A 27,449-nucleotide genomic window follows, 5' to 3' on the forward strand; every position below is an offset into this window, starting at 1 on the left:
AAATCCCACCCCATATTCCTGTTGCAAACTCTCCCAGGAAGAAGAAGAACCAGCGTGTGTTGGCAGTAAGAGCAGTGTGTGGGTTCAGCAAAGTGGCAGGCTTTCATGCAGCTCTGGGCAGGGGGATAGGCCCATGTTGCATCCTGAACCTGCGACCCTGGTGAACCTGCATCATTCTGCATTTAAAGGTCAGCCAGAGCTCAAAGAAAAGGAGGCCTTGATCAGTGGTCCAGTGGGGAGGGAGTCGGGGCACGGGACACCTTTGGGCCTGTTTGCTGCTGATCAAGGTGACTGCTGCTTCTAAGGCTGAATGTTTTTGCTACTGATAAGGGTTTGAGAGGGATTTGAGGGTGCATTCCTGTTTCTGTAAAGGCAGTCTTCACCGCAAGGTCAGGAGGGGGAGTTTGGAACTCACTATTAGAAAAGGAAAGCTCCCACCCTAGTGAGCGTCAACAAGTGCTTAAGCCAACAATTTAAATATATATATATTGTTGGTTTCTATATTACAGAGATACAAAATCCAGACACACAAGACCACTTTGGAGGACACTGTCATGGTCTTATCTGGGTGAAATGGCTTAAGAAGACATTGTCACCAATTTACAGAAAATTCAATATAACCCCCCTCCTACCCCTAACACTACCTGATGGGAAAAACCTAACACAACAAAGCCAGTCGCTCAATATTAATTCATCAGGAAAAAGATTCAGTCTTATGATACATTTTGTCATCTTCCCTTTCTCCTCTGTTAATCTAAAGACAGACAAGTGAACTTACTTTTCTTCCAAACAAAGCAATTACAGTAACCTTCCTATTTTGGAAATGGGCTATCGGTCAGACAGCTGATCCTCTAAAATTGAAATCTTGATAAAGAACAGTTACTTTAAAGCCTTTCAAAATGAAACCCATTTAAATTTTTAATGTTATAGAAGTTTGCCGACCATACCTCACAGCCTGTTCCAGTTAGCGAATGCAGTGCTTTTAAGAACAAAAACACATGAGGGTCAAGGAGAGTTTACCACTAACTGCATTTTGCAATCCGATGGTCTTTTGACATAACAGGTCAAATCTTTGGCTAACAGTCCTAACAGTCCAGCTTTACTAAAGTCAGTGGACATTTGATAGTTTTGGACTTAATTTGTCTTTGTCCAGATCCCCATCTTTAATATAGGAATTAATAATGCCATTTTTCCTCACAGGTTGTAAAGATAAAATCATTGATGTTTATAAAGCACTCAGGTAGGACAGTGGTGAATGCATAGAAAAGCCCATGAGGAAATTAATACTGTGTTCAGTGCAGGATTTAAATGGTGTGCAGTAAATACAGCATGGGGCATACCGCATACAGATTTAACGATGAGGATAAAAAGAAATATTGAATTCTCTGAGCAATGAATGAGGCAAGATGCCTGTAGGAAAAAATAGTATGTGATCATGTTATTAAAGACTTTATCATTATACACACACACTAAGTACAACCCACTGAGCCCATTTGTCCCAAAAAACACCTGGGAGAGAAGATAAATTTTGCAATGTGACCTGAAGTACAAAAACTGAGGTTCTGGCAGAACAACAAAGGAGACAAGTTCTAGGGGGTCCAAAATGTTTCACTGAGAGGCCCTAACTCCAGCACCTCTATGGTTAAACCAGGGGGCTGCTACCATAGCTGTTGCAGCTGATCTGGATTACAGTGAGAGAGACTCGGGGCTAATCTACGCTGGCAATGCTAAAGCACTGCTGCAGTAGCACTTTAATGTGGCTTGTGTGGTCACAGCGGAGCGCTGGGAGAGAGCTCTCCCAGCGCTCTAAAATAACCACCTCCACGAGGGGTGTAGCTCCCAGCGCTGGGGCACTGTCTACACTGGCGCTTTACAGCGCTGAAACTTGCTGCACTCAGGGGAGTGTTTTTTCACAGCCTGAACGAGAAAGTTGCAGTGCTGTAAATTGCCAATATAGACAAGCCCGCAGTCTCTAAATTACCGAGGATCCAACCTATCTGTGAAACTCAGATCCTGTGGCACGCATCACAAAAAACACATTGTTAAATAATCAGTTAGTATTTCATTAACAGACAATAACTGGACTACAGGGAGAACTACTGGAAAGTCAGCATATGTGAACAGATATCTCACAGTGTGCTCTGATTTTTCTCCTATATCTGGAATAGGAAATATCTGTAGTGGTGCACAAGTATCTATTGGCAAACATTGGCTGTTTAATGTCAACTACTATAGCTATCTAAGAGATGTCATACGATCCAGCAAGGCATCTGTTTTCTAATTCTATTTCTGTTCTATGGATGAAATTCTTCCATCAAACTGCAAGGGTTTGACTCTGATCTCACACCAGTTTTATATTGGTGTAACTCCACTGACTTCAGTGGTGTTACTGCTGACTTGGAATGGTTTCCTGGAAAGTAAAATCAGAATCAAGCCTGAGCTCTCCAGATTCTTTAGACAATGGGCCTAATTCCCCAAGGCTTGCTGTAGTTGTAGTCATTTATACCTCTGCAAAGTTGGAGTAAAATGCTATCACTGGTGTGAGTGAGAGATTGTGTTTTAGGTTGTGTTACATCCACTTTGCACAAATGTAAATGACTAAGCAAAGTACAAGGCAGCAGTTAATCTGATCCAACCTGGCTATTAAGCTGTGATCCACAAAAGTCCTGAGTTAATTACAGTTTGGAAGCATTATACACCAATTCGTACAGGGGTAATTTATTCAGGCAGTGAAGTGTTTCTTCTTTTCCAATTTTTCAGATTTCAGGAGTGAACAAAAAAAAAGGATTTCCTCTTAAATATTTCAAAATACCATGTGTGAGCGAGTATAGCGAGGGGGGAATAGCTGCCGCAGAATGTCACAAGATTTGTGGTAGGCCCACTTCAGCTGGGCTATGTGAATTTTCTGATTAAAAGTCATGGTTAGGTTATAAGGATGGCAGTAATACTTTGTCCTTAGCTCAATGTACTTTATAAAGGTTAATTTTTTATACCTTCCATTTTATAGTTGGGGAAACTGAGGCAGAGTACAGTATTAACTTGTTTGTTTAAAATTATTTAAAACATATACTATATATGCATATAATGTCATTTGTGAAAAACATTTCCCTGGAACCTAGCCCCCCCATTTACATTAATTCTTATGCTTAACATTGTTTTGCTAAAAGTAGCATTTTTCAGGAATGTAACTACAATGTTAAGTGAGGAGTTACAGTATATTCTGCATTCAATTGTTCAAAAATAGAAATAATTTCTTGAGGATAGTGATAATTGTACAAGCAGACAGATGCCTTGCCAGTCAAACTCCCAATTGCAGACAGGGCTGGGATAGGTAGATAACTATATGGAGATATATCTATCTCATAGAACTGGAAGGGACCTTGAATGGTCTTTGAGTCCAGTCCCCTGCCTTCACAAGCAGGACCTGATAATTGTTTTGATCTCAGATTTCTCCTCAAGGATTGAGCTCACAACCCTGGGTTTAACAGGCCAATGCTCAAACCACTGAGCTAGCCCTTTCCCCCCCTTACATGAACAATATGTATAGGAATGAGACTCTGAGACACAAAACTGAGAAACTTGAGGTATCAAAGTCTGAGATTTGGGCTGAACTCCTCACTTCACGTAATGACCTGATTATATTGCTGTGTTTTATGGTTCTCCATCAGAGCTCCTTGTGATTTTATTACCACAGATTCCTGATGTATGCAGTCAGGATGAGCTCTACTCTGACATTTGGTGGTGAGCCATGGAAAAGGACTTCAGGGGCTGATCTAGTTTTATGACAGAGGGACTTGCCAGCAAGTAAGTAGCACTCGCTAGACAAGGACATGGGTTCCAAAACCTAGTGAACTGAGAGAGCTTGGGGACAGGCATTTGTGCCTGGTGGTGTGGGCCCCTTTTGAGGGCCTGAATTACCAACTATACCTCTCTCTCTCTCCGCTGTGGAATATCAGAGCTAATTTTGATTCCATTAGAATGTCTAGTTATAGGCTGCTGAGCTGAATTCACTTTGGACCAATGGTATACCAGCGCCGAGGCTCCCCTACTACCAGCTGAAATCACTAAAAAGCTAAAATTACTAAGAGCTGAAATCACTGAGTGCTGTGTTAAGTAGTGTGGTGGGGGCGGTGGGCTGAAGATATATTGCTGAGTGGCTGGCAGAGCAGAGCAGTTTGCAGGATGGTTGAGTGGCTCATGGGACGGCTGTTGGAGTGGAGTGGCTGGCAGAGCAGAACAGAGCAGTTCACGGGATGGCTAGAGTGGCTCACAGGACGGCTGGTGGAGTGGAGCGGAGTGGCTGGCAGAGGAGAGCAGTTTGCGGGATGGTGGAGTGGCTCATGGGATGGCTGGTGGAGTGGAGCAGAGCGGCTGGCAGGGCAGAGCAATTCATGAGACGGCTGGAGTGACTCATGGGATGGCTGGTGGGGTGGAGTGGAGTGGAGCGGCTGGCAGAACAGAGCAGTTCATGGGACGGCTGGAGTGGCTCATGGGATGGCTGGTGGAATGGAACAGAGTGGCTGGCAGAACAGAGCAGTTCATGGGATGGCTGGAGTGGCTCACGGGATTGCTGGTGGAGTGGAGCAGAGCAGCTGGCAGAGCAGAGCAGTTCATGGGATGGCTGGTGGAGTGGAGCAGAGCGGCTGGCAGAGTTCACAGGACAGCTGGAGCAGCTCGCAGGATGGCTGGTGGAGCGGAGCAGCTGGCGGAATGGCTCGCAGTGAAGGCTGCAACAGAACCACATGGAGAGGCGAGGCAGTTGGCCTCAGACCACAGAAGGTGCCCCTTAATACCCCTACCCCCCATTTCCACCCAGGCTGGAAGATAAAATTCTGCAGATAAACTTTTGAACTCTGGGGCTGCACTGACCAGGGACAGAGACTTTTGGGTTGTTGGACTCTTGGGAATTTGGGGATTTTGGGGTTGCTGGACTTAAGACCCTGAGGGGAAAAGGACACTGCCAAACTTACTTGGGGTGGGTCTTTTGCTCATGGTTTGTGTTATGAATCCTGTTCGTGGTGTTTCTACAACATAATGCCACATTGTTTCCTTCCTTTATTAAAAGGACTTTGCTACACTCAGACTCCGTGCTTGCTAGAGGGGAAGTATTGCCTCTTAGAGGCGCCCGGGGGGTGGTGTGTAATTGTCCCAGGTCATTGGGTCGGGGCTTGAGCCGGTTTTGCATTGTTATTGAAACCAGGGCTGGCTCTGAGCACCAGCAAAACAAGCAGGTGCTTGGGGCGGCACATTTCTAGAGGTGGCATTCTGGCGCCGGCCATCATAGGTGCCGACTCTGGGGCTTGGGGAAAAAGTGCCCCCGCCACCCCAGCTAACCTCCGCTTGCTTCCCTGAGTGCGCTGCTGCCACTCCACTTCTCCCCCCTCCCTTCCAGCCTTGCTGCACGTGAAACAGCTGTTTCACACAGCAAGTCTAGGAGGGAGGAGAAGCCAAGTGGCGGGGCGCTCGAGGGAGGTGGTGGTGGTGGAGTGGAGGTGAGCTGCAGCAGGAAGCGGTTCCTCTACTCCCCATTACTTCTTGCGCCCCACCACCCTAGCTCACCTCCGCTCCGCCTGCTCCCCTGAATGCGCCGCTGCTCCACTTCTCTGCCCTCCCTCACTTGAGAGGGATGGGGGAGAAGTGTAGCAGCGGCGCACCCGGGAGATCAGGTGGAGTGGAGGTGAGCTAGGGTGGGAGGTCACAAGGGGCTCCCAGGAAGCAATGGGCTGGGGAATGTGGCACATGTGGGAGAGGAAGTGGGGCTGGGAATTTGGGGAAAGGGCTCAGAAGGAGTGGAGTTGGGGTGGGGCCGGGGGCAGGGGGGCATGGAAAAAAAAGGTGGGGCAGCCAAAAATGTTTTTGCTTGGGGTGGCAAAAATCCTAGAGCTGGCCCTGATTGAAATGGAACCCCTAGATATTGAACCCAGCCCTTGTTGCTGCCAGCTCAGACGGGCAGAAGAGTTATACTTATTTTTTCAGACACATGCACTTTCCTCAGCGAACAACCACAGCAACAAACAAATACTTGCTTTAATAAATAGCTTTGTTTCTCTATGCTAGAACTATATTGCTGCAGGAGAAAATGCTTGTAAATATTTAGGAGACGTTAGACCTGAGGCTTTGAGGTTCAGAGTTCACTTGACTTCCACTGAAGTCAATTTGAGTTGACATGTCTCAGCATTCCCCAGGAAGCATAGTTGTCAAAGGGCCAACTTTTAATCGTGAAAACTTGTTTAGAAGTTAGATGAGGAAGATCTTAATTTCATGTTTGATGTCTGTGAAAAAATCTAGCAATTTTGCTTTGATTTGAGATCATCATAATTGGGGCATTTTCATCCAGTGTGAAATAAAATCAACATACATTTACATATTTCATGTAATCAGCAGAAGTGGAGGGATACGTGGAAAGGAGGAATATTATGATCAGAGTATGTAACTCTTTTTTGTTGTTATGAGACAGTTTAAGAGATGTTCCTAAATACTAATTGGGTCTTTCAAAATATGCACCTGAATCCACATTTTTGCAGTTGGAACCCACCTCCAATTTACAATGTTCTTTGAAACTACAGTTCCAGACTGACTGGTTTCTATGCAAAAACAGCAACTTCTTACTGAACAGACACATTCCCTATATGTATTCAGTCAACACTCCTGGCTTTAGTGATGAAAATAAGAATTTATTTCTTTTTACTATTTTTAGGCCAATACAGCTCCTGCATTATCAACTAAAAACTATAAACTGGCCATCAGGAAGTTTAGACTTGAAATTAGATGAAGATTTCAAACCATCAGAGGAGTGAAGTTCTGGAATAGCCTTCCAAGGGGAGTAGTGGGGGCAGAAGACAGGTCTGGCTTCAAGACTAAGCTTGATAAGCTTATGGAAGGAATGGTATAATGAGATTGGTCTTTGACTATTTGCAGTAAATATGCCCAATGGCTTGTGATAGGATGTTAAATGGGATGGGATCTGAGTTACTACAGAAAATTCTTTCCTGGGTATCTGGCTGGTGAGTCTTGCCCACATGCTCGGGGTTTAGCTGATCACCATATTTGGGGTTGGGAAGGAATTTTCCTCCAGGGGAGATTGGCAGAGGCCCTGGGGGGGGGTTGCCTTCCTCTGCAGCATGGGACACTGGTCACTTGCTGGAAGACTCTGCACCCTGAAGTCTTTAAACCATGATTTGAGGATTTCAGTGGCTCAGACACAGGTTTGATACAGGAGTGGGTGGGTGAGATTCTGTAGCCTGTGTTGTGCAGGAGGTCAGACTAGATGATCATAATGGTCCCTTCTGACCTTAAAGTCTATGAGTCCGAGTCTAACTAAATATTTACTAAATTCCAGTTAGTTACATTTGTGTAATCCTAATGAAGAAAATGTGCTTGTACAGCTGTCACTCAAGGCATACCTGGAAGACAGTGGGGCTGTACAGGTGTAACTGGGGGTGTACTTTGGCTTCCATACATTTTATACTTTGATGATAAGGAAAGAACCCAGTCTGACTGTGTAGAATTTTCAAAAGTACTTATGCCAATTAGGTACCTCACGCACATTGACTTTGAAAACCCACAAGTACTGCTGTGTATCTCAGAGAGGGAGAGAACTTCTAGCAGAAAAATACAAATAAGGAAAGGTCTCTTGTGCCAGACTAGCTGTTCTCCCTTTGTAACAGTTTGTATAACTAGAAAAACTAATTTATCCGTACTGTTACTCACACCTTCTTGTCAACTATCTGTAATTGGCCACTCTCTTCCCACTACAAAATTATTTTTCCTCCCTTGTTATCCTGCTGTTAATTGATTTATCTCGTTAGACTGACCTCACACTTGGTAAAGCAACCCCCATCCTTTCATGTATTTATACCTGCTCCTGTATTTTTCGCTTCATGCATCTGATGAAATGGGTTCTAGCCCACAAAAGCTTATGCCCAAATAAATTTGTTAGTCTCTAATGTGTCACAAGGACTCCTTGTTGTTTTTGCTGATACAGACTAACACAACTACCACACTACAAAAACATACTGAGACAGCTAAAGCTATGAGGGAAACCTGCTGAGGATGTGGCCCAGTGTCTTCTAATACTGTATTAACCTTGGGGCATATGAAAAATGGATACAAAGTAGAGGTCAGCAATGTCAAATTAGTTTTGAAGTGTCCAAATTTGAGAGGTTTACAATGTTTTGAATGCCATGAGATTTGCTTAGCTAAGCAACTTAGGCCTGCAAATGATGGGGCTGAAAACTTTGTGGGAGCTGGCAGATTTTCAATACTGTCTGGTTTTCAGTTTGGCTGGAAGTAAGGTTTAATGGAAGGGCATGCAGGGGAGATGGTCAGCTGCTAAACACAAAAGGAGAGCTCCTACTCTCCATCATGGCTTCTGTAGACAGAGTCCCCCCTCCAGATCTTCCCTCCTTCTCAGTTGGTGTGGTAGGGCTATTTTTTGGCGCTCCCTGCTCACCCTGTGAATACACATGCCAGCAATGTGAATATGCATTTTCACTCTGGTGCTCTTCTTACAGACACAACTCATAGTGTTTCTGTCACCTTTTGTGTCTGATTTACCATGGATGTAAAACAGTAAGTTCTTTTATCCCTGGCAGGCAAAAAAAGGTCATTGTTCCAATATAAGAAGCTGACATAAGTGATTTATATCAGCATACGTTATACAACCACGTATTTTCCCCCATTTATTTATCAATGAAGCCTGTGAGAATGCTTTTCACTATAGAAAAGATCCTTGGAACAAAGCAGTATGTCATACTACTGATTCCCTCTGGCTATAGACCAAACAACATACTGGTTCTTTTAGAGAAAGAAAAAGCTAGAGATGAAACCAAAAAAATTAAGGAAAAAATGAGGACTCTTCTTCTGGGCCAGAGCTTCATTTTTCCAAGGTTCTCTGGATCGACTGAACTGCTTGGTTCTCATTCACACTTGCTGCACTCAACACAACAGCTTGTGTGACTCGGGTGCAGGAGCAGTGGTGTGACAGACAAATGAACCATGGCTGGTGATGGTAATTCTTGGAATAACTGTGTACTCAATCATATAAAATGGGGAAAAATTGATTTTAAAAAATTGAAAAGGCTTTCATTTTTTGGTGGCATTCTCTTTTGTTCCCATTAGAGATTGGTCCAGCCAAAAACTCCAGACCCCAGATGCTGTAAGTGGGATTTTCAAAAGGATTTTAGTGATACAGGAGCCATTGAAAGTCAATTTGATTTGTGCTTCTAAGTCTCCTAGATGCATTTGATCATCCCAGTTTGTATTTCTATCACAGCCAGTAAAAAAAAAAACCAAAAACATAAATAAATAAATCCCCTCCCTCTGGAAATTCTGAAATTTTCTTTTGTCCCAGCTCAGAAACAAAAGTAAAAATCTTGGGTTTTTTTGGCAAAATGAAAGAATCTGAAATATTTCATTTTAACTGTTTCATTTCTACTTTGTCATTTTGATATGTTATATATTAGGTGAAATGATAAAGTCTAAACAAACCATTCAGATAATTTCCCATTGCATGTTTTGATAAAATTGATATGTGTTCCCCCCAAAAGTTTTGCTTTCATTGAATCAGACATTTCCAATAGAAAAACATTGCAATGGAAAATTTTTGACTGGTTCTAGTTTCTATAATGATCTGAATCAGAACCCTGAATTCCAACACTTCTAAACTTAGGGATAGATGAAGGTTTTAGGCTCCGCCTTGTGTCAGAGGTGCTGTGTAACTGGGCTGCACCAAAAAGAATCCTGTTCCTCATAGGGGGCAGTTAGTTGTGAAACCCTTTACAGTTACATTTATTTCCCCTGCACTCTAGCCTATCTCGGCTGGGAAATGAGGTTATTGATTTTAATTGTGGCAGTGAGGAAAACTTATTTTATTTTGACTATGAAGGTCCCACTCCCAATCTGGAACTCATGGTCTGCTTTAGTGACTCTGGGAGAAGAGTCAGTCCTCAAGATGACCTTAACTATTAAGAAGTGGATGCTGTGAAAATGTTGGACTATCCCTGCGCTCGAGATTACATCATGCTCCTTTTTCATCTTCACTATTTTTCTTTTATTCTTATGATGTTCTGGTAGGAAGGTTAAGTTCTCCTCCATTCTAAGACAGGGGTGCCCCAGTTCATTGCTAAGAAGTAATTTATCTGGCTGCTGTATCTGGAACTTTGAATTTTTTTTCTAGGTCTCCCGAAGAACATTGTATGTAAGTGTGGTGGGTTCGAGCATAGGCGATGTTTTGATTCCGATCCATCTTTAGTGGATTTTAATGAAAATAAAACTGAATGTCAAATGGTAGGGGGGAGGGAGGCGGAACTAGAAAGAAGCTGTTTACACTCATTGCAACCCATGGTTGAATTAATGGAATGTTTCTACACAAAAAAGGAAAAAAAGAAACCCTGACCCACAGGGAACAGCAGGTGCTCATTAGAAGTGTTAAACTGACTATTAATAATCCCAGTGCGTATGTGGAAACCATGGCAGCAGCAGGGAGTGGCAAGAAAGGTCCCTTTCTAGCATCCAAACATCTGAGTAAAAAATGTGCCAACTCATATTGCTGAGGCCAAGAGCAGCAAAGTACCGTAAATTATAGTCCAGTTTTTGCATGGCAATAACAATTTTGGGGGATAAACAAACAAAAAGCATCACTAGGTATAAAATATGAAGGGTGATGGGAAATATTCCATTTCTTTGGTCAAAACTTGAATATAAAAATTAAAATTTTGGTCACAATAGAGGCAAAAATCTCCATCAATTGACATGAGTACAAGCAAGACCAGTAGGCGTTAAGCATGCATTTGTAAGCCCTGGCCACTCAGTGATGTTTTCCCGTACCACTGACTGGTTAGGGGTATGGGTCATGCCCCCAAAGCACACTGTAATAATTAGTTAATAACCAATGAATCCTCACTGTGCACCATACTTGCCAGAGGTCTTCTTTGGTACAAAGTTCAGTTAGACATATGATTGTATTGATGCATAGATTGACACCCAACCATTCTACTGTAACTGGTAAATCTAATCCTTCCTCCTTCATATCTTTGTATCTCCCTTAGTTGTGGGTGCGCTATCTGTCTGACTGCTAGAGAGAGAGAGACTATCCCTGCATGTAAGATATCCCAGCGGTTCATCCGGCTACATTACCAGTAAGCCAACCGCAGGTTAAAGTGACCATAAATTGTTTTTCTGTGCACATTACTTCCACCACTACCTGAACAAACGCCTCGGCCTAAGCTGTTGAGACCAGCTGATCAACCATGTCTCTAATGTGGAGAAGGCAAGACAGTATACCAACTCTGAAAGGAAGATTAAGTCCTGACTGTCTATCTGAAACGAAAGCATTAGGCCAATTTGAATTCCCCAGTGCAATCCATGGATCTTTGACTGCCTTGTTGGGCTACAGCAAATGCCCATGGATTGCCAGGAGAAAAAATAGTTTATGAAGTTTATGTAGCTGCAATCCAAACAGGTAAAAGGCTTGAATAATTGGGTGTCTGGCAAAGAGAGGGCAATCAGTCCCCTTTTTTGGAGGAGCTGACTAAATGCTCATAACCAGGGTTTTCACAGAACCCATGAAGCTTGTGGACAGTGAGGAATCCAAATCCAAGGGAAGGCAAGGCTGACAAGCCTTTCTGGCCACAGGACAAGGATAAACATGAACCTGGTGCTGATCTGTGTCCTTACGAATGAGTCCTGTTTGAGAATGCAGTTTGAGGCTTGGATTGTGAAGCAGGAAGAGGGGGCAGGGCTGGAATGGAGCCAGCCCTGGCACCAAGTGCATTAGTGCTAGTTTTGTTGTTGTGATGACAGTTATATAACTGTCTTCGTAGGAGGGCAGAAATTGTCTTGTCGTCTTGTCTCTTCTTGCGGCCTGCAGCGTGCCCAGTTGATTTATCTTTTCTTGATCCTGCTGCTGCCAGATCCAGTCATTTCCTGATTAATAATTTGTAATGTAATACCCTATGTGCATGAGGTGTCAGGAAGTAAGGCAATTCATGCTGATAGTCCTGACTGTTTTCAGCCTGCCAGCATTTATGTAAATACTCTACCAAAAGGCCTAAATGGGGTCATTAGTCCAACCAATGTGAGGGTTTACTGATATGGCCCTGCATCTGGCAGGAGATCTTCTTGCAGCTATTTATGTCGGGCCATTAACAATTTTGCTACACTATTATAATGCTCATTTTACAGATATGTAACGTGGGACATAGGGGGAGAGTAACTTGCCCAAGACCTCATGAGTCAAAACGGGACAGTGCTGGAATCAAGGTCTGATTAGTATAGATCTAAGGGGGAGTAAAAGACTGCCTTCTAACTGGAAGTGCCAGAAATTTATTGTACATTGGTAAAAGTCTATCAAAATCATTGTCTAGGTTTAGTGGTTTTAATACACTATACAAGGCAAATTCAAGCCTAAAACCACAGACTTTCAGCCAAGTTATGTATATGTTTTCAGTTTCTAGTTCATATCATTTTCATTTGGCTAATATTCATCTTGGAGGGGCCTGATATCCAAAACCCAAATAAGACTTTTCATTGTACTTACCTGCTGCTGCTGCCTCTGCTGGGATTTTTGGCCCCAGACCTTCCATGGGTTGGGAGAGGCTCGCTAGCCAGTGTTTCACTCTGGTCCTTCTCTTCCTTGGCCTCAGGGGATCTCCATTTCTTGGTCGTAGAATGGGGGCTGTGGATCTTCATTGCCATGAGGACAAAGGAAGGGCTGACACAAGGGGTTCAGATAAATTGCAGTATTGCCAATTCCAGAAGTTCAAAAACCACAAGTCAGACCTCAACAAGTCTTGAGCTTGGCCTCCAAATCACAGTATTATTTTTAAAAGTAATCATGTTTTTGGTCTATTTTCTGAAACTCCCTCTTTCTCTCCCTCCTTCCCTCCAGTAAAACCTCCTCTGGGCTTCTAAGGGGAGGAAGAGAGAGCTGTCTGCCTCATACAGCAGCTCTAATTGGCTGCTCTTCCCCAGGAGGTCGGGAGAACAACCAGGCAGAGGGGGTTGCCACATGGCAAGTCTCAAAATGACGGGAAGAGTCTGAGGCTGCCTGCAGCAGGGCCAACATAGCATTAGTAGGCTAGTGCATTTGCTTGTGGGCAAGACAAGGTTTAAAAAAAAAAAAAACAACTCAACCCTCTAGCTAAATTGTCTTGAGCCAGACAGTGGCCTCAGAGCCAACAGTGTGGAGCTCCAGGGAGCCCAACACAAAAAAACCAAGCATCTAGCATGTATGCAGAATCCCCCGCAGCACTATACATGCACGGCGGACTGTCCTGGATGCCCCAGGCTTGGTCAATCTTGGTGCAGTGAACTAGCTTGAGAAGTGGCATGGGAGCCCAAAGCCAGGTAGCCAGTCATTTGGCCTGATGTTGATGTGCGAGTTCCTAGTAGTGGCTGAGGTGCTCTCCCATTCTATCTGCCATAGTGAGCTATTGCTGCTATCAGCTAGATGGAAAGTGTCCAGCACCAGCCAGATAGGATTTCTCTATACAGCTGATGGCAGGATGCATCCCATATAATCCTGAACAGTGGTAAGTGTGACATTTTTCTGTACCCTGGTGATCAGTTGGTTGGCCGCATTCTGACGCTGGACATTAGGTGGGGGAATATTGACTAGGACTATTAACCATACACATTTTTTTTACTTCAGTGTGCCTGTGATAATTCTCATTATATGATTAAGCTGTGAGTCTACTAGTCTAGTGTCGACAGAATTTAACCCTACTGGGGTATAATATTCACCAGCTAAATAGCAGAAAATGAGCCACAAATTATAAAGTGTTTGCACAGTCTTCCCAGGTGGACCCTACCAATTTGTTCATGAGAGAGTTTCTGCTCATGATCTTTTGAGCTACTTTAGTGAGTTGGTATTGGTATAGGAGTGTGAAATCTAGGATGTCCCCTAGATACAGTACCTTTGGATCATGTGCCAACCACTGTTCATTCAAAAAGTTGTTAAACTCAAGTTGGCTCTAAGCACAGTATAACTGAAAACATCTTGACATTGTCTTTGAGGTACTTGGTTTAATTCTCTGTTTCTTCAATAGCCACCTATGGTGACCATATCACTGTTCAGCTTCTCTTCATTCTCACAGTCCCTTGAGGCCAAGTAAATATCATTGGCATACATGAAACACCTGGAGATAAGTCATTGGTGAATACATAGTTTATGCCAGACTAAGCCTTGTAGGAATCCATTCTTTTGGGCTCTCCAGGTGCTTATTTTATGGCCCAGAGCCACCTCAAACATCTAGTATCATCTCAACTGTCATGACAGCCCATCTGGGAAGAACACTTAACATATTATACTGCAGACCAGTGTTTTAGATGTGTCATGGGCTGCTGTAAGGTCAAAACAGCCATCTCCAGTTTTCTTCTCTTGAAATCCATTCTCAGTGTACGTCATAAATGTGACCATTGGGTCACAGGTGCTGCCTGTGTGGGCATAATTCTTTGTAGGATCATCTGCTTCAGGAGTTTGCAAGTACAACTTGAATGATACTGGGCAATAGCTGGCTGCTAAAGAGTGGTCTTTACCTGACACTGGTAAAGCTATCGCCTTAGCTTGGTTATCATGTTCTCCTGTAAAACACAGGACATGAAGATGGACAACTTGTGTTGGCTTTTCTCCCTAAGATGATGTAGTCGTTCTGGTGATACATGTTGAAAGTGATAGGCTTTCATTTATTTCGGTGCATTTCTGTTTCTTCCCTAGAGAATGGTTGGAAGTTTTTCATCTTGGCTGAGACATAGAGACTGCTTGTATTAATGCCACTCTTTTTTGATTAACACATTTTGAGGTGTCATTGTCTGCTATGGTGACACTGGTTGGAGAGACATACTGTTGCTGTGTATCTTGTAGGTTTTGTGCTACACCAAACTTCCTGTGAATGTCAATGCTTTCCTGTTAGATACTGGCATGTCCATTTCTGAGATTGCAGCCCAAAGAGCATGCTGGGAAAAAGCATTTAGACTGTGTAGGAGGTTATTGGCTATTTCTGGACCACTGCATTTTTTGTAATATTTAAGGAGGCCTTCACATTCTTTGTCCAGACATATTTAGCAAAGCATTTATTAAGCACATGCTCAATTTTAAATACAATTGACTTCAAAGTGAATAAGGCATATCATAGAATATCAGGGTTGGAAGGGACCTCAAGAGGTCATCTAGTTCAACCCCCTAATCAAAGCAGGACCAATCTTCAGATTTTTACCCCAGTTCCCCAAATGGCCCCTTCAAGGATTGAACTCATACGGCTGGGTTTAGCAGGCCAATGCTCAAACCACTGAGCTATCCTTCCCCCGTTAAACAGTCCTTAAATGCTTGTTGAATCAGGGATTTAGTGGATGTAAATTTTGTGTAATTGATTTTTATGTTTTACATTTGCCTAGGATTAAGTTCAGGTGTTTGTTAAAAAATTTTATCAACCATTTGGTATGTGAGATATAAAATTGTGTTAGTAGAAACTTAGCACAAGGCCGTACATTGTCTGCATGATTCCCAGTGTAGTAAGGTGAGGCCCTGAAATATAAACTCTTGTATCAGAGGCTTAGTCTGAGGCCTGAAGCCTGAACCAAAGTACTTCCAGGTACTGCTAAGCAAAAGCTCGGCTGTGAGCCAGAGGCAGGCCTCACAGAAGTGGCGAGAAGAGGAACTTGTGCCATGATGACATCAGGACACTCCATAGACGTAACAAGGAACAGGCAGGTGCATCTTAAAGACAGGATAGCATGATGGATAGATCTGTTTGTCTGGAACAACATGATCAAAGGGGAGACAGCACTCTAATGAGCCAAGGGGCTGTACCTCAATACGTCAGGAGGGATGAGTAATTTGTCCTGTAATTGTATATAAGTAGGTCCCAGAGTGCACGGTCTTTGGCCAGCCTAAGGGGCAGTGGAAAGTCCCGCCACTGACTGAGCTGTGTCCATTGCCAGGGGGCACATATTCTTAGTATGCCCTGTAGATTCTATAGGAAACTATTACTGTGCTTCATTTGACAATAAACCTGGCTCGGGTTCCTTCGTACCTTTCTAGAGTCTGTGGTCACTGGGGGTTCTCTTGGGGTTTGCTGTGTCAGTTATCTGTGCAGAACTGGGGCAGCACACAGAGGGAACACGCACGCAGTCAACTGTTATCATCAAACAAGAGCAGAGCACCACACTGGTAGCTACTGACAACACTCAGCAGTGTATATGTATCTTAATGTAGGCTAAATAATACTTTAAAGTGGGTGATCTCATTCTAACTTGGAGGTTGTATGAGACAATCTATAGGTTATATCTAGTTGATGGGTGATACAAACATTAGCACGGTTACTATAAATGGCTTTCTTTCTGAATCACAGTTACTTATGCTTCCTACTGGTCTTAAATAATTAACCTCAGTCTTTCAGACTGTCATGAGCTCTTACTTCTTTGACATCTGCAAGAACAGTCAAAATAACTCAGATCTCTTCCAAGGATATCATGACAACATTAACATTTTAATAAGTTTGATTTTCTTAAACAAATCCTGGTGTCCATTTCTTAATTTCTAGATGTGTGTGTGTGTGTTTTTGTTGTAACAAGGGAGAATATAGTGATAGAATGAGATTTAGAAAGTTTGTGGTACATAAAGGATCATAATAAAGAGCTTTGCAGTGTAGCTTACCCTTTGTTGGTTATTATTAGAGGGATGCAGACACATATAAAGAATACAATAACATTGTTGGGCCAAATCCTCAGCTCATGCAAATCAGCTCCCTTGGCTTCAATGGAGCAATGCTGTTACACCAGCTGAGGATTTGGCCTGTGACGTTAAAACACCATCTGCTAGTTAACTATAAATGCCTTTGACCCTTTTATGATTTTTTTTCTTCTTCAAAAACATTGCATTATTTATTTAACTGGAACAGATTGATTTCAATGACAGGCAAGAATCACCCACGCTAATCACACTATTTTTTCAGTAACAGCTATTTTTACACATTTCCCCCCCCCTCCAGCTTTGATTTGATTGTTTTTCTCGTTGTATAATGGTGGCAATTATTTTCCCTGAGCAAAGCCCTTCTAAATGTGACTACATAATGATTCCAGGAAAAATAGTGTATTGCATACGTAGAACAGCTTTTTCCAAGTAGCTAGGAAAGCTTTAATGTTGATTATTAGTACAAAATAAGTTCAATAAAGAGAAGTATTAGTTGCCTCAGGCTGAATTTTTAGATCCCTGCCTGGGTAATAAATCCCCAGGAGCAGGTGATTAAAAAAAAATTGTTTTCAACATCCAAATTAGCTGCTCCCTCTTATTTGGTCCAATTGATTATCAAGCAGCAGTGTTATTTTTTAAGGGCTGGACAAAATCTTTAGGCGAAGCTCTTAACAAGAGGTTGCTTGTAACTGGACCACCCTAGGAGCAACGCGGGGAAGGCATCATGAGTCAAAGAATCACAGTGTGTCTCCGCTCTCCTTTTCAAATGTGCAGCTCTCTCCCCCTCCAGTGAGAGATGGAGCTCTTGGAGTCAAGCCTCCACCCACTGGCTCACAATGGGAGTGTCTGGCAAACAGTGTCTATCCTCCATACCCAACTGGAATCCCAGATGTGGGTAGGTCAAGCACAGGGCAGGCAGGCTTTATTCCCCTGCTTGGCTGGATAAGAACAGGCACAATAAAGTCTTGAAAAAGGATAATGTATGGAAATGTACATTCCGTAGTTCTACATTATATTCCTTAAAGTATGCTTAAAAATTGATTATGAATACAGCATTGTGTGACAAAGTTCCTCCTCTACCTTGGTGGGTTCTGCACTTATTGGCAGATTTGTTCACCTCAGTGATCTTCCCCTCTTGTGGAACCCACAGTCTGGGTCAGCTCCTCCTGTGTCTGATCAGGAGTTGGGAGGTTTGGGGGGAACCCGGGCCCACCCTCTACTCCAGGTTCCAGCCCAGGGCCCTGTGGATCGCAGCTGTCTATAGTGCCTCCTGTAACAGCTGCATGACAGCTACAACTCCCTGGGCTACTTCCCCATGGCCTCCTCCAAACACCTTCTTTATCCTCACCACAGGACCTTCCTCCTGGTGTCTGATGACGCTTGTCCTCCTCAATCCTCCAGCAGTACACTCTCTCACTCTCAGCTTCTTGCTCCCAGCTCCTCACACACACTCCTTCTCCTCTGGCTCCTCCCTGCCTGACTGGAGTGAGCTCCTTTTTAAACCCAGGTGCCCTGATTATCCTGCCTTGATTGGCTGCAGGAGTTCTAATTAAAGTAGCTATCTCTACTGCCTTCTAGAAAGATCTTAATTGGCCCCAGGTGCCTTGATTAACCTGGAGCAACTGCCATTTGGTTACCAGGCTACTAGGGATTTGTTTAGCCTGGGGCTAACATACCTGTTTCTCAGTACTTTACTGTAGCCATCTGGCCTTGTCCCATCACAATTGCCAAGCTCAAAAGTTAAAAAATCATGAGTCACAAAATCATGAGATTAGACCTAAAATCAATTTTAAAAAAGATTGTATTGTGATTTTGGTCTGCGTTTTAATGTTTGAACCCATCTCCCAGTGCTATCACTCTCCCAAATGCACAGAATAATGTGACCGTGGCCTCTGCTGCAATGACTCTCCCTAGAAGCGCCATCCCAAGATCGGCTCTGGCAGGGGCAAAAATTCTGTTACTCCTGATTAAATCTTGGGAATTGGTAACACTATATCAATATAAAAGACCCATCTCTCAGTGTTACACACAGTGATGTACAAGTTGCAAATGTTTGTTTCCTTCACATTAGAAGGCTAGCATCTGCATTTAAATAGATATTTAGACAGCCTAAGGGAGCCATCTTTGTCAGTCTGACACTCATTTGGGAGGCTCATTATGCATTTCTGTGGATTACATATCCATTCTGAAGCTGCAGATGAGAAGCTGAATTAATAATGAAGCTTCCATAAGTGTCTGTCAACATTTCAGTGGCCATTCATTGCACATCGCAAGCTGTCCAGTGTCAGCCATGTTTCCTGTTTCTCACTTCTGCTAATATCCTGTTGGCAATGTGTGTCAGTCAATTTCTGTTCATTTTCACCCAAGCAATGCAGTTCTATATAGTCAAGCATCACTAGTGTGATCATGTCATCAATATCCTTACAGGGATGCTTTGCTGGAATACTCAGTTCTCTTACAAGAGATAAATAATCTGAGTTGGGTACATGTACATTTCCCTTGGGCATTATCAGGGATCTCAAACATTGGAAGTTCAAGTGGAACACAGTATACTGCTGTTGAACTATAATATCTGTTACCAAGTGAGTGTTACACTTAGTCTGTGTTATCCTTCAGACTAAAAGCAATTCAGCTAGACAGCTAGAAAGTTCATATCCAGAAGCCAATCCTTTTAGCAATGATTGGTATGACAATCTTGTCCATAAGTGGTGCTCAAGGAAGACCTGAACATGTCAACAAGTGTATCTGAATAGGGGATTTGTCAATATAATCTTGATTGGTCTATGAAATGTGTGTCAGCAGCAGCAAAAATTTCCAGTGTAGTAAGACCTTGACGTGGGGACAAGAAACTTATTTTTGCAAATAGCTCATGGTTGTGCGGCACATCATCAGGGAGCTCTACTCATGGGGAGGGGAGCTACATGGCAACCTGGCTGATGGTTTGTATGGGATGTGGAGTGACTACTCAAAAGCTTCACAGTAGGGACCTACCTTCCCACCGATCCCTCGCCTTTGTTATTGCCAGCTTCTCCCTCTCTCCACACAGTGCCTTGGAGGTCACAGCAATAGCCCCAGTTGAACTATCTGGATAGTGGAGAGACAGAGGGAAGCATCTAGGGCTAAACATGAACCTCCAAAGAACTGTGCCTGGGGAAGAGATGGCTCCCTCTGTTGCTGTTTTCTTGAGAAGGGGGCATGTTTTTTCAGATTGATTGACTCCTTACTGATGGACAGCTCCAACCTGGATCTGTTAACTGAGACATGCTTACTGGGAGAGGGAGATGACTGCTGTGCTCCCTCACAGTCCCTCTAGCTTTCACTCCAGTGAGGCGTCCCTCACTCCAGTGAGGGAAGACACCACCTTGCCCCTGAACGTCTCTCCTTATTGGCTCCATTATCAAATATCCCAGACTCTGACTGCAGAGAGGAGGGGCTGGGATGGATGCCAGATGAACAGCACCTTTGTCTCCAGTGAAGGGGTTCTGGCTGCTGGACCTGGCTGGGCCAGGACCTCCTCTGGACCTGTAAGCTGATTTCAGCGACCAGGTCGTCGCAGCTACCGAGGGGGCAGATCTCCTCACAGAGCCCCTGTTACACAATCCCCAACTTCGTGTGCAGGTGGTGGAGTCCACCTTGGTATGCCAGAGGGTGGTCCTGGCTGAAGTCACCAGACTCAGATACCTCCTGAACTATGACCGGGGGACTGGGTGGACCCCTGATGCTCACTCAGTGCATGGGGATCTCCACCCTTCGTGCTCCCCAGCGCATACCTTAGGAGGAGAGGGCAGCCTTACTGCCCACTGCTCAGGTTTTCCTCGACTGGATCCTGCAGGAGGGTACTCCTTGCCCACCCTGCACCCGGGCCCTCCGGACCTTTTCATTAGGACCCTACCCTGTGAGCCCCCTTGACCATCCCACCCATACACCACGAATCATGCAGCTGGTTCACTTCCAGACCGCGCCAAGGAACCATCTGTACACGTTCATGCTCCACATCCTCCATTTTCTCATCCTCGTGTTCCATCCCAATACGAAGTTGTGGGACCTATTGCCACCTGTTGAGGGTGAGGAAGCCAAGTGGGCCATCTTATATTCCATCTCAGTCCCAAAACCCTCTGGAGATATTAGCTGGCGGCTCTTCTGCGGAGCCGTGAGCATGGGCGTGTACTTGGCATGGTTCAACCCGTCCCTGACGCCTGCCCATTTTGTGGAGTGAGGGAGACCCTGGCACATGTATACCTGGAGTGTGCCAGGTTGCAGCCCTTGTTCCAGCTCCTCCTCAAAATCCTTTTATGTTTCTGGCTGCACTTTTCCCTTCACCTTTTCCTATACTCACACCCTATCTGTGGCCCCATGAAGTCGCGGGACCTCCTCATCAACCTCATCCTGGCGATGGCCAAAGCAGCCATCTATAAAACCTGGAAGAGGATGTTGGCTGAGGGGGTTTCCTGCAACTGTGGGGCCTTTTTCTAGTCCTCCCTCCATTCACGCATCTGGACAGAGTTCCTCTGGGTGGTGTCTGATGGCTCCCTTGACACCTTTGAGGAGCAGTGGGTGCTATCCAGGGTTCTTGTCCCCTTCAGGTTCCCTTTGTTTGACCCTTTGACCTTCATACCTGCCCCTGTTACATTTTTGGTTGTCCCTCATAATTATTTGAGTTCCTGGACTGTGTGGCTCCTCCCCTAAGGCTGGGGAGGGTCCTTTAGCAATGGGCAGGCTTGTTCCCGCCCACTTACAGGAACCTAATAGGACCTGGCCAGGATGTGTAGCTATGCTGAGTTTCACACCCATAGAACAGGCAAGTTAGGATTTGGCTCGGTATCTTCTTTGACAGTAGCTTGTCCAATTCTGCCAGCTCTTCAGCTGGTATGCATCAGTATTGGTCCACTGGAGATGCTGCACTGCACTGATTTGCATCAGCAGAGGACTTGCTTCTGTATGTTGAAACCAAAGAGATAGAAGAAATACAATTAGCCTTGCCAGAATGCAATTTTTATTTTTATAATGTCGGTGGATAACATTGATATTTAGTTTTTAAACATTTCTTTTATTGATTTCAATTTTCACAGTTGTACAATATTAGAAAAAATGTTTATGTCCATAATTTCTTCAATTTAAGTTTTCACATTGTGGAAAATTATAGGGAGTCAGACAATGTATGTATGTGTGGCGGGGGGAGAGGGGGCATGCCAGACAATAATAATTTAATGACAGTAGACATTGAGATATAAAATGTTAAAGTTTTCATACTGTTAAAACACAAATTGTCAACATCACATCAAAATATACAAAATAAATATCCTTAAATTAAACTCTAAGAAGGTCTCAAGAAGCATTTTTCTAATTTTGCCTCACCGTAAACTATGACTGTTATCAATGGAAACATTTTTTCATTGGTTTGTGTGTATTTGGTGAAATTGACTTTTACAAACCTTTACTAAAAGACTTAGTCCCTTCAAGGCTAAATATAATAATAATTGCAAGAAGCTGGAAAATACTTGTGACTTACTGGTAATTCTTCCTGGTTCTTGGGTGGCTGGCACAGTGGCATCAAAAAATTAGTGTATTAAACTAACTCTCACTGATAAGAGTGGAATCCTTCCCCACAGGGATGGGGGAATAGCAGAGTCCAAATGGAAGGAGTTTATTAAAAGGGACACTCTCCCAGGAATGTGTGCAACTTGATGGAAATTAGTATGAAATTAATACTGACCTTTTGTAATTCAGTCCATGGCACTCATGTTTTCCCAAACCAACCTGGTTCACTTTGATCAGTGACAGGTAAATCGCAGAAGGTGCAGAGGTCTTTTTCTGTTGAGATAAGCATGTGAATATTTGGATAGCCCAACGGGAGTAGGTATCTGTTGAATTGTGCAGATAATGAGCTTCCTCAATTATTCACAGGAAGCAGTCTTTTTATAAAAATATCCATTTGTCCAAATCAATCATTATCCATCTGCTTTGGCATGATGCCTCAAGATGTCTAATATTTTGGGCAGGATACATAATTAATCTGTTGTTTACCTGTAAAATAGAGTTAAATATGCAACATATGGTAGAATTCTTTTTGCATGTAGCAAAAATCCCATGCAAAACAGGAATACTAGGGTCTTGCTAAATGAAAAAAGTGTTCCACTGTTTTACCCCATTTAAGATTTTACATTTTGCAGAACAATCTTAAAACCTTAAGTTGACACAAGAATGTTGTCAAGGTTTTTTCCCCACTTTGAACTTTAGAGTACAAGAAGTGGGGACCTGCAGGAACACTTCTAAGCTTAATTACTAGCTTAGGTCTGGTACGCTGCCACCAGCCAAAATTTAGTGTCTGGCACACTTTCTGTTCCCCCAAAACCTTCCCTAGGGAACCCAAACCCAAACCCCTTGGGTCTTAAAACAAGGAGAAATTAACCATCCCCCTCCTTTTCTCCCCAGACTTTCCCCGCCCTGGGTTGCCTTGAGAGGCTTCACACAGATCCAAACTCCTTGGATCTTAAAACAAGGAGGAATTAACCATCCCCCTCCTTTCCCCCCACCAATCCCTGGTGAGTTCAGACCAAATCCCTTGGATCTTAAAACAAGGAAAAATCAATCAGGTTCGTAAAAAGAAAGCTTTTAATTAAAGAAAGAAAAGATAAAAATTATCTCTGTAAAATCAGGATGGAAAATGCTTTACAGGGTACTCAGATTCATATAGACTAGAGGGACCCCCCACCCAGCCTTAGATTCAAAGTTACAGCAAACAGAGGTAAAAAATCCTTCCAGCAAAAGAAACCTTTACAAGTTGAGAAAACAAACATAAGACTAATCCGCCTTGCCTGGCTATTACTTACAATTTTGAAACATGAAAGACTGATTCAGAAAGATTGGGAAAGCCTGGAATGATGTCCCATCCCTCTCAGTCCCGAGAGCGAACAACGAACCAAACAAAAAGCACAAACAAAGACTTCCCTCCACCAAGATTTGAAAGTATCTTGTCCCCCTATTGGTCCTCTGGTCAGGTGTCAGCCAGGTTTACTGAGCTTCTTAACCCTTTACAGGTAAAAGAGACATTAACCCTTAACCATCTGTTTATGACACGTCCCCCAAATCTCAGACAGTGTGGAACCACACTGGCGGTGATTTCTTCCTAGAATTTTAGAATAAACAGATTAATAAAACACATGCACCTTTACATATACTACTAATTATGTAACTACAAGACTTTTCACATTTTAAAGACCGTTTTTAACCAGTTGATTCTGGGAAATTTTCACGGGAGAGTGCATCAGCTACTTTGTTAGAAGCTCCTGAAATGTGTTGAATTTCAAAATCAAAATCTTGGAGAGCTAAATTCCATTGAAGTAGTTTTTTGTTGTTTCCCTTGGCAGTATGAAGCCACTTTAGCGCAGCATGGTCGGTTTGTAGCTGGAAACGCCGTCCCCAAACGTATGGACGTAGCTTTTCCAGGGCATACACAATGGTGTAGCATTCCTTTTTACTGATTGACCAGTGGCTTTCCCTCTCAGATAGTTTCTTGCTGAGAAACACGACAGGATGGAAGTTTTGATCCAGTCCTTCCTGCATTAAAACTGCTCCTACACCACGCTCAGATGCATCTGTGGTTACTAGGAATGGTTTGTCAAAGTCTGGGGCCCTTAGCACAGGGTCAGACATGAGTGTCGCCTTAAGCTGGGTAAAGGCCTTCTAACGCTTATTAGTCCACTTAACTGCATTTGGCTGGGTCTTTTTGGTCAGGTCTGTTAGTGGGGCAGCGATTTGGCTGTAGTGTGGTACAAATCGCCTGTAATACCCGGCCAAGCCTAAGAAAGATTGGACCTGTTTCTTTGACTTTGGGACAGGCCACTTTTGGATAGCATCCACCTTGGCCTGTAGGGGGTTTATTGTTCCTTGACCCACCTGATGTCCAAGGTAAGTCACTCTGTTTTGGACTATTTGACACTTTTTAGCCTTAACAGTTAGTCCTGCCTGCCTGATGCGCTCAAAGACTTTTTCCAGGTGTTCTACATGTTCTGCCCATGAATCAGAAAAAATGGCCACATCATCGAGGTAGGCAACTGCATATTCTCCCAATCCTGCTAGGAGACCATCTACAAGTCTTTGGAAGGAGGCAGGTGCATTTCTCAGCCCAAGAGGAAGCACATTAAATTCATACACCCCTGCATGGGTGATGAAGGCTGACCTTTCTTTGGCGGGTTCATCTAGCAGTACTTGCCAGTAACCCTTGGTTAAGTCTATTGTAGAGATGAACTGGGCACGTCCCAATTTCTCCAATATCTCATCGGTGCGTGGCATTGGATAGTTGTCTGGACTAGTTACAGCATTTAGCTTACAGTAGTCCACGCAAAAGCATATTTCCCCATCTGGTTTGGGAACTAGAACCACTGGAGATGCCCATGCACTGTAAGAGGGGCGGATTATACCCATCTGTAGCATGTTTTGGATCTCCTGTTCTATAGCAGATTGGGCATGTGGACACACCCGGTAGGGTGGGGTTCTAATTGGATGAGCATTGCCTGTGTCAATGGAGTGGTATGCCTGTTCAGTCTGTCCTGGGGTGGCTGAGAACAATAGGGCGAAGCTAGTGCACAGCTTCTTGATCTGTTGCCACTGCAGACGTTCCAAGGTTGTGGAGAGGTTCACCTCTTCCATGCCACCGTCACTTTTTCCTTCATAGTAGACACCTTCAGGCCACTCAGCGTCATCTTCTCCTTGGGCGGTAAACTGACAAACCTTTAAGTCTCTGGAATAAAAGGGCTTGAGAGAATGAACATGGTACACTTTAGGCTTTAGGGTTGAGGTGGGAAATGCAATGAGATAGTTAACAACTCCTAGGGGCTCTTGGACTATGAATGGCCCTTCCCATGATGCTTCCATCTTATGGGATTGTCGCGCCTTCAAGACCATAACCTGGTCTCCTACTTTGAAGGAACACTCTCTGGTATGTTTATCATACCAGGCCTTTTGCTCTTCCTGAGCAACCTTTAGCTTTTCTTTAACAAGGGCTAAAGAGTGTCGGAGGGTGCTTTGTAGGTTGCTTACAAAATCTAGAATGTTAGTTCCTGGAGAAGGCATAAACCCCTCCCATTGCTGCTTCACCAACTATAAAGGCCCCTTAACCTCGTGGCCATACACAAGTTCGAATGGTGAAAAACCTAAACTGGGATGTGGTACAGCCCTGTAGGCAAAAAGCAACTGCTGCAACACTAGGTCCCAATCATTGGAGTGTTCATTTATGAATTTACATATCATGGTTCCCAAAGTTCCATTAAACCTCTCCACCAGGCCATTGGTTTGATGGTGGTAAGGGGTGGCAACCAAGTGATTCACCCCATGAGCTTCCCACAGATTTTTCATGGTCCCTGCCAGGAAATTAGTTCCTGAATCTGTAAGAATGTCAGAGGGCCAGCCTACCCTGGCAAAAATGTCTGCTAAGGCCTGACACACAGTCTTAGCCCTAGTGTTGCTTAGAGCTACTGCTTCCAGGCCATCGGGTAGCAAAGTCCATGAAAGTCAGTATGTACTGCTTTCCTCTGGGGGTCTTTTTTGGGAAAGGACCCAGAATATCCACAGCTACTCACTGAAATGGGACCTCAATTATGGGGAGTGGTTGGAGAGGGACCTTGACCTGGTCTTGGGGCTTTCCCACTCTTTGGCAAACCTCACAAGACCGGACATAATTAGCAACATCCTTGCCCATCCCCTCCCAGTGGAAGGACTTCCCCAACCTGTCTTTGGTTCTGTTCACCCCAGAATGGCCACTGGGATGATCATGGGCTAAGCTTAAGAACTTTCCCCAGTACTTAGTTGGAACCACCAACTGTTTTTGTGGATGCCAGTCTTCCTGGTGTCCACCAGAAAGAGTCTTCTTATATAAAAGTCCTTGTTCTACAACAAACCGGGATCGGTTAGAGGAGCTGAGAGGTGGTGGGGTGCCCTGTGCCACCACCCAAGCTTTCTGAAGGCTGTCATCTGCTTCCTGCTCAGTCTGGTACTGTTCCCTTGAGGCTGGAGACACCGTTTCCTCCTTAGACTGTGGACTTGGGCTTGGTCCCTCTGGAAGCGATATAGATGATGGGATTGTTTTCGTTGATGGTGAACTGCTTTCCACTGGTGCACTATGCGATATTTTAGGCTCTGGCTGAGCCTCTTGGGTAGGGTTGTCTGCTGTTTCTGCCAGTTCAGGCTCGCTGGTGCCCTCTGGCGTTGGGGTTGGAGATGGGTTTGCAAGCGTGGGCGTCAGTGCTGGCAATGGTTCTGGTGCTGGTTGCTTTTCCAGTTCCGGTTCTGGGACTGGATGCACTGTGGCTGTTGCCATCGTTGGCAGGGGATCCGGGTCCACCACCTCTGTCTGGGTCTCTGATAACAAAGACGGGGCCCTTGTGGACGGCTCAGGAACAGGGATGGGTCTGGAAGCTTGCCTGGCTTGGCTGCATGTAACCATCCCCACCCTCTTGGAAAGCTTCACCTGGTTGGCCAAGTCTTCCCCTAGTAGCATGGAGATGGGATAATTGTCATAGACTGCAGACAGTCTGTACTGGACAGGAAGTTCAGCTGTAGGCAAGTTTATAGATTTTGACATGAATGGGTAAATTGTCACTTGGGCCTCTGGGTTGATAAATTTGGGGTCCACTAAGGATTGGTGGACAGCTGACACTTGTGACCCCATGTCTCTCCACGCGATAACCTTCTTTCCGCCCACTCTCAAGGTTCCCTTCGCTCCGAGGGTATTTAAGAGGCATCTGGGACTGGGGATCTTTGG

The sequence above is a fragment of the Gopherus evgoodei genome, chromosome 2, assembly GCF_007399415.2.
Source record: "Gopherus evgoodei ecotype Sinaloan lineage chromosome 2, rGopEvg1_v1.p, whole genome shotgun sequence".
NCBI classification, from domain to species: Eukaryota; Metazoa; Chordata; order Testudines; family Testudinidae; genus Gopherus; species Gopherus evgoodei.